Source organism: Suricata suricatta, chromosome 9 (genome assembly GCF_006229205.1).
Source record: "Suricata suricatta isolate VVHF042 chromosome 9, meerkat_22Aug2017_6uvM2_HiC, whole genome shotgun sequence".
Lineage (NCBI taxonomy): Eukaryota > Metazoa > Chordata > Mammalia > Carnivora > Herpestidae > Suricata > Suricata suricatta.
The window spans coordinates 136884869-136892728 of NC_043708.1; positions in this window are offsets into that span (position 1 = coordinate 136884869).

Below are 7860 nucleotides of genomic sequence, written 5' to 3' on the forward strand. Positions count from 1 at the left end.
CCTGCCCCCGACACAAATACAACGTTGTGTGCCCACCATACTCAAAAAAAACGAAATCCAAAATCAGAGACTTACTATTAAAATGTAATTGAATCGCTATTGAAGTTACTATAAAATTACCATTAGCATCAGGTTACTTCCCCCCACCTCCTCCTCCTCCTCCCTCCCTCAAAGCTCACCGCAGAGAATATAATTCAGGCTCTGCAACAGGCATGAAGAGAGCGCAGGGCAAAGCAGTGGATTCCATTTTCTAGAAGGTTGGCTGGGCGGGGTCTGGCTTTGGGTGTGCTGTGGGAGAGTTTCAGGGCATCCAGACCCGGAGCCCGGGGTCCCAGCTGGTGCACAGTTTTCAGAGGCAGCAGAAGGGTCTTTGCTGGGGGAGTCCTGCTGTGGGGACAGGCAAGCATGGCTTCTGTCCGGGTAGCTTTGAAATCTGAGGGACTCACCTAAAGGTTCTGTGAGCTGCTTAAGGTCCTTTGAGAAGTTCCTTTTCTGGTAAAAATTGCTACAGTGAGTTCTATACTTAGTGGCCAAGAATCCTCATCGATAGGAAGAAAGTCAGAGCCCTGAAAGTCCACTCATTGCTTGGGGCAGTCTTCCCCCCAATTTTCGATGGCAATCTATTATCAGAATAAACTAGATGAGTCTGAAAATACATTACCCTCTAGCTTATATATGGATAATGATATGTCCATGAATCCTATAAATGATAAAACAGATGAAAGTGTGTTTTAATCTGATGAGATAGAAATGGACTCAATACTTAATAAATAAAACAAAAAGGAGTTGGTTTTAATAGTACATCTTTACTCATATAAAACCCACTCTACAAATACTTTTCTTGATAAAACCTGGCTCTTTTTTGGACTGACTTTTGGTAGATTTGAGGAGCTTGCTGTCGTTCCTACTTTGTAATGAAAAGTTCATTTCTAGCAGGAAAATGTCTGTCTTATGGTCTTGCTTGTGCTGGCTTTTGTATGGTCTTCAGTCCATAGTTTTTTTTTAGGGGGGGTGGTGTTTTTTGTTTTGCTTTGTTTTGGCAGAGATTTCTGAGAGAGACAGCATGAGCAGGGGAGGGTCAGAGAGAGAGGAAGATACAGAATCGGAAGCAGACTCCAGGCTCTGGGCTGTCAGCACAGAGCCTGACGCGGGGCTTGAACCCACGAACCGTGAGATCAGGACCTGAGCCGCAGTCGGACGCTTAACCGACTGCGCCCCCCAGGTACCCCTGGGTAGGCTTCTAAACTACGCACTCCAACTCCTAATCCTCCAAGTCAGGCACAGATACCGCACTATTTTGTAATCTGCTCCGAGGAATGAGGTCGGGAGCCACGGCCCAGGGAAGAGTGACTCAGCCTCTGAGCTGCCCACCTGCTTGGAAAGTGGAATGGGCAGGGGGGGGACTCATTCCCAAGACCCAGGAAGTACGGGGGGAGCCACCGATATTTGGCTAATGCAACAGTCCCAAACTCCTGGGTCACCCCCCACTGTAGAGGCAAGGGGAACTTAGATATTTGCTCTCTCTGCTCCCCCGCTGCACGTGTGGCCCCGTGACACGATTCTAGTCAAGACTAGACAAGGAGATTTCTGCTAGGGCCTTCTTCGAGGGCTTTTCTTGATAATACAGAAAAACACATAAGTGGTGCCACTCCTCTACTCTTTTTTTCCTATGTTCAGTTCAGGTGTGATGCCTGGAACCACAGCAGCCTCATTGTTCCCCGAGAACACGGAGGGAGAAGTCAAGCAACTTGCACAGACAATGGCCCTGACCAGGCTGGTCCCCTGAACAAACACCAGCAGTTACTTCTGCCTCGATTTCTTGTTACTTAGAATACATTCTGTTTGACACTTTAAAAAATTCCCTGTTTTAGGCTCTAAAGGATTCCTAAGTGCTACAGGACACCCCCATTCTACAGTAAAAGTACAGACATGTCCTCCGCCACCCAGCGTGCCCACCTACTCTGCACGAAGCCGGCCCCATTCACAGAGGAGAACTCATCGCAAGCAAAGCCATCCAGGTTTTGTTCAAGGGACGGCAAAAGCGAAGGTGGAAAGAATGAGGGCAGTAGGAAAGCATGGATCTCAAGAATGAGTCCTCTGAAACATGGAGCTCTCAGGGATAAATAAATGTCAGTGGCAAAAGGAACAGGTAGCCAAGGGAAAACTTACTTAGACAAAAATACAAAGCAGTAAACCCTCTCCCCCACTTTAACCAGAGGAAGGAGACAGATGAAAGACTGTTGGCAGCGTAGCATTAGACGTGATCTCTCCTCCATCTTTGTCTTTTTTGGGTTCCCACCCCCTGCCCCCAGCCCCCCCCTTGAGTGTGAATCACTTCCACATTCAGACAAGAACCCCCGTATTTGCGAAGAGTTAACCCTACTATACACTCAGGTCTCTACTCTGGGGGCCTGGGTGTCAGGTCCGAAGCTCAGAGCCAGGCCGTCCTGACTCTGCACGTACCCATTTCTGACCCAAGCATCGTGCGGGGCGGCACCTTTGGTCCCCGCCCCGTCCCCCCGACGCTGACCTCAGGCCAGCCCAGCAGCAGCCCCAGGAGCCCTCGCCGGAGAAGCTCCCAGGGGCCCAGCTGGGTCTGAGCTGCAGGGGACGCAGAACCGAGTCGGGGCACCCAGTGGCCGGCGTGCCCCTGACCACCGGGCCGTGGCGGGCTGCGGACCTAGAGACTCAAGCTGGGCCTGTTGACCCAGGTCAGGAAGAGGGAGCTCAGAGGGGAGGAGGGACAGGAAAGACTGGATCTGGAAGCAGGGACAACAGGTGGCCGAGATCTCTCACCTGTGTCCTTCCTTCCCAGGCCGGAGGCTCTGTGGGTGGCGGAAAAACACCTGGCCGGCCGCTGTCCCGCTCTGGGGCCTCAGGCCCCAACGGCTTTGGGCATGTCTTTCCCTGTAAAACGGAGCTGCTCCTGCAGCCCTCATGGGGATGTTGTGAAAATGAACCGTGTTACCTGCTCTTGTAAGTTTTATGGTGCTTTGCAAAAACACAAGGGGTTATTAATTATTAATCAATATAGTTTATTAACAGTAATGAATCTGTGGTAGCTTAGTTTACCTCTGAGCTTGTTTTGTTTTGCCTGAAAGCCTGTTGGGTATTTAAGCCTGAGGTTTGGGTCTTTCCGGACTCAGACAACTGGATTTCTCCCAGCAGCTACGATGGATTCAGTTAAAGAATTTCAACAGGTATGGTGATAACTTTTAGTTATTTGTTTGGGTGCCTGGGTGGCTCGGTCGGTTAAGCATCCAACTTTGGCCAGGACATGATCTCACAGTTTGTGAGTTTGAGCCCCACGTTGGGCTCTGCGCTGACAGCTCAGAGCCTGAAGCCTGCTTTGGACTCTGTGTCTCCCTCTCTCTCTGCCCCTCCCCTGCTCATGCTTGGTCTCTCTCAAAAAGAAATAAAACATTAAAGAAAAGTAAAAAAAAAAAAATAAATAAAAAAGTTATTTGTTTATAAACGCAACAGACTTAGGTCTATTTTACCAGAGAAGGAAGAAAATAGTTAATGTGTAAAATGGATGATTAAGCAATAGCTTTAGGAACACATGACTTTGAAATACAGAGACAGATATCCTGGGTCGTTGGAAGGATTATTATTGCTCAAATGTCCATATCACCCAAAATGATCTAGAGAGTCAATGCAGTCCCCATCAAAATTCCAATGGTGTTTTTCACAGAAATAGAAAAACAATCCTAAAATTTGCAAAAGACCCCAAATAGCTAAAATAGTCTTATGAAGAAAAAAAGCAAGTGCACCACATTTCTTGACTTGAAACTACATTACAAAGCTATAGTAATAAAAACCATATGGAACTCGCATAAAAACAGACATGCAGACCAAAAGAATAGAAGACCCCAGAAATAACCTGCACATATACGTTAACTAATTTTTGACAAAGGTGCAAAGGGTATATATTGGGGAAAAGATGGTTTTTTCAATAAACAGTATTGAGAAAACTAGATAGCCACACGCCAAAGAATGAAATTAGATTCTTATACAACACACAATTCAAAATGGATTAAATACTTAAATGAGAGGTATGAAACCATAGACAACCTAGAACAAAGTATAGGATACAACGTCCTTGACATTGGGTTTTGGCAATGATTTTTTGGAATTGATACCCCAAGCACAGGAAGCAAAAGCAAAAGTAATCAAGTGCGATTCAGCACAGCAAAGGAAGTCAACAAAATTGAAAGGTCACGAATGGAATGGGAGAAAATAGTTGCCAACCATCTGTCTGTTAAGGGGTTAACATCCAAAAAATAGAAGGCACTCCCAATTCAATGGCAACATGCAAGCAAATGAACAACTTGGTCATTTTATACTATATTTTATATATATATATAGGTTTCATGCCCAGTGTGGAGCCCGATGTGGGGCTTGAACTCACGAACCTGAGATCAAGAGTCAGACACTCACCAGCTGAGCCACCCAGAGCCCACCAAAACAAAAATATTTAAAAAAAAGAGAGAAAGGTATAAATACCTTTATACCATTTAAACCAACTTCACAGGTCTGGTATCAGTATCAACCATTTCCTCAGGCTTTTAATTAATCAATTAATTGACTGAGCTTGATTTGTGCTCCATCTATATGCTCTACCTCATCAGAAGGATTTTTAAAAATGTAATTGATTCTCAAATTGGCTCACATACAACACCCAGGGCTCATCCCAACAAGTGCCTCCTCCATGCCCATCCCCCACTCTCCCCCCGCGGGGGGGCCCCCTCATTTGCTCTCTGTATTTAAGAGTCTCTTGTGGTTTGTCAGGCTTACATTGTCAACTGAAACTTTGGATAATTAATGTGCAATGAGTTGAGCCAAGCGGCCAAGTCCCCAGACCTTACGGACCCGTTCCAGGGAGCCTGCTCTTCCGACCCAAAGCCGTGTCCTCCAGGAGGAGGAGGAGGAGATCCGGAATCTGACAAGGCACCAGGCTTGTTGCTACAAAACTGGTTCAGAGGGGCCGTTACCACACACACTGAGCGCTTACCTCGGGCTGGTGCTTTCCAGGGTGGAGAAAGAGGTGGCCCTAAGCCCTCAGCATTTTCTTTATTTGGCTTGAAAAACGGGGCTGGTGCCGTGCAGGACACAGTGAGACCCTTGGGACACATCTCCTCACCGATGCCCGTGGCAGGAGTCAGAGGAAGCACTCGGAGGACTTGGGAGATCACTTACTGCCATGATTTTCAAACAGAAAGTCTCTCCCTCTCTTTGAGCAGAACACGAAACGAAACACTAAGCCCTAATCTATAAAAGTAGAATGGGCTCGGGTGACAGGATTTGCCCCCTGGGCTGCCCCTCACGTCCCCTTTGGGCTGTGAGGCTTCTCTGAGGTCCTCGGGGTTCAGGAACCCGGGGGCCCCACACATGCGCCTCCTAGCACATCCGTCCTCCATGCGTGGGCTGGCTGGGGAGTCACAGGGACCCTGTTCCGGGAGGGCTAAGTTGGGGAGTGTTGCCGGGAGAGGTCAATGTGAACCCGACCCTAGCCAGTGTCCTAGGCTCAGGCGCTCAACTCCAGGATGCGGGCTGGGGAACATTCAGGAAACACATCCTCAGTTCAGCCAGCCGTGGAGCTGGAGGACAAGGTCGGTCACCAGGGGAATTTCCAAGCTCACTTGCTGGCCAGGCAGGACTCAACCGCAATCGCAATAACCAGAAAGTTCCAGCAGAGGGCACCATTCCCCAACAATACGAACCGTGAACCAACCTCCAGCAAGGCTGGAGAACCCAGGAGCTTTGAAAAACCGGTCTCCCGCCGCCCAGTATTCCCAGCCCTCTGCCAAGAATATGAAGAAAATATAACAACTCAGAGCTTACCAATCACACAGATTCCTGGGGTGTAGCTTTAAAACCATTGCTCCTTATGTCTTTTGCTTGTATTCTGGCCACTTTTAATGGTTATTGAAAAATCTGGTTTTTAGGAATACCCAAAGATATCTGGCAAAGAAGGGGCCTAGGGGTGGGGAGGGGAGGGCGCCAGGGGCTGGGCTCCCTGCTCGGGACTTCATACCTGGTGTCGAGAGATCCAGATGCTTCTCTTGTAGGCAGGGAGCCGGGGTCGGGGTGTCACTTCCCCAGGTGAGGAACTCCTGGTTCGGGGGTGTTGCCCCACGGGGTCTCAGGCCCCAGGGCCCCCAGGATCTGGGAGGAGAGGCTGAGCCCACGCTCGAGCCCAAGTCTGCTCTCCCCTTGAGTGGGGTTGAGTGGCAGGGCCGCTCCCCTCTAGTATGTTCTAGACCAGTGGTTCTCAACTGAGGGCTGTCTGGCCACCCACCACACCAGGGGGTATCTGGCCGTGTATGGAGACGTAATTAGCCGCCGCAATTTGGGGCGTGCCAGGTGGGTGAGGTCAGAGAAGCCGCTAGCCACCTCCCATCAGAGGGCGGCTTCCCACCCGGGAAAGAATTACGTGGCTTGAACAGGACGAGTGCCAAGTCTGAGAACCCCCCGTCGGGATGCTAGATCTGGTTCTCAGACCGGGTGCATCGGCCTCCCCTGGGGACGTGTGACTCGTGGCCGCATCAGAGCGGCTCCGTCGGAGGCTCCGGGAACAGCCTGCGCTTCCAGGAGCCTTTCAGACCGGCTGATGCGCGCTCGCGTCCAGGAGCGCTTGCCCCGGCCGCAGGTGACGGTGCCGGAGACGGACAGTCCGATGCGGGGCGGCCTCCCATCTGCGCTTACAATCCGCGGCAGCTGGTAGAGGGCAGGGTCTGGCTCAGCCGTGGTCAGAATTTCTTACGAGCCGCAGCTGGTGCGTCGGCCGGTGCTGGTGGGGCCGCATTTGGGGAAGAATCTAAGATACTGGTCCCCAAACTTGCCAGACCACGAGAGACCCGGAGGGTCTGTGACACTCAGATTCCCAGGCTCTCCTCCACCCATCTGGGACTCTGTATTTTATTTATTTTTTAATGTTTGTTTACTTATCTTTGAGAGAGAAAGAGCAAGCAGAAAAACGGCAGAGGGAGGGAGGGAAAGAGAGAAAGAGAGAGAGAGAGACAATCCCACGGGGGCGCCACACTGTCAGCGAGGAACCTGATGCGGGGCTTGAACTCATGAACTGCAAGATCACAGCCTGAGCCGAAATCAAGAGGCTGGACACTTAATCGACTGAGCCATCCAGGCACCCCTGGGAAACTTTGTTTTATTTTATTTACTTTTTATAGTTTATGTCAAGTTGGTTTCTATGTAACACCCAGTGCTCATCCCCACAAGTGCCCCCTCCATGCCCACCCTCTCCTACTTCCCTCCGTCCTCGGTTTGTTCTCAGTATTTGAGAGTCTCTCATGGTTTGCCTCCCTCTCCCGCACTGTTTTCCCCCTCCCCCTCTCCCATGGTCCTCTGTTAAGTTTCTCCTGTTCCACATATGAGTGAACACATATGGTATCTGTCCTTCTCTGCCTGACTTATTTCACTTAGCATGACACCCTCGAGGTCCATCCACTTTCTTACAAACGGCCAGATTTTATTCTTTCTCATTGCCACGTAATACTCCATTGTATACATATACCACATCTTCTTGATCCACTCATCAGGTGATGGACATTTAGGCTCTTTCCATGGTTTGGCTATTGTTGAAAGTGCTGCTGTGAACATTGGGGTACATGGGCCCCTGTGCATCAGCACTTCTGTATGGGAAACTGTATTTAAGAGTGCGCCAGAACATTCTCATAATCAAGCAGGTCTGGAAACACTGAGCTGGGAGGACCAGTTCAGGAGCGACTGAGGTCACTGTGAGTCCCTGGGGTCTGTCGCAGAAATCCCTGCCCTAGGCTGGGAGCAACCCCTGGGGAGCCTCGAAACTCCCCGCGCACAGGCCACTGCGCACCCTGAGGA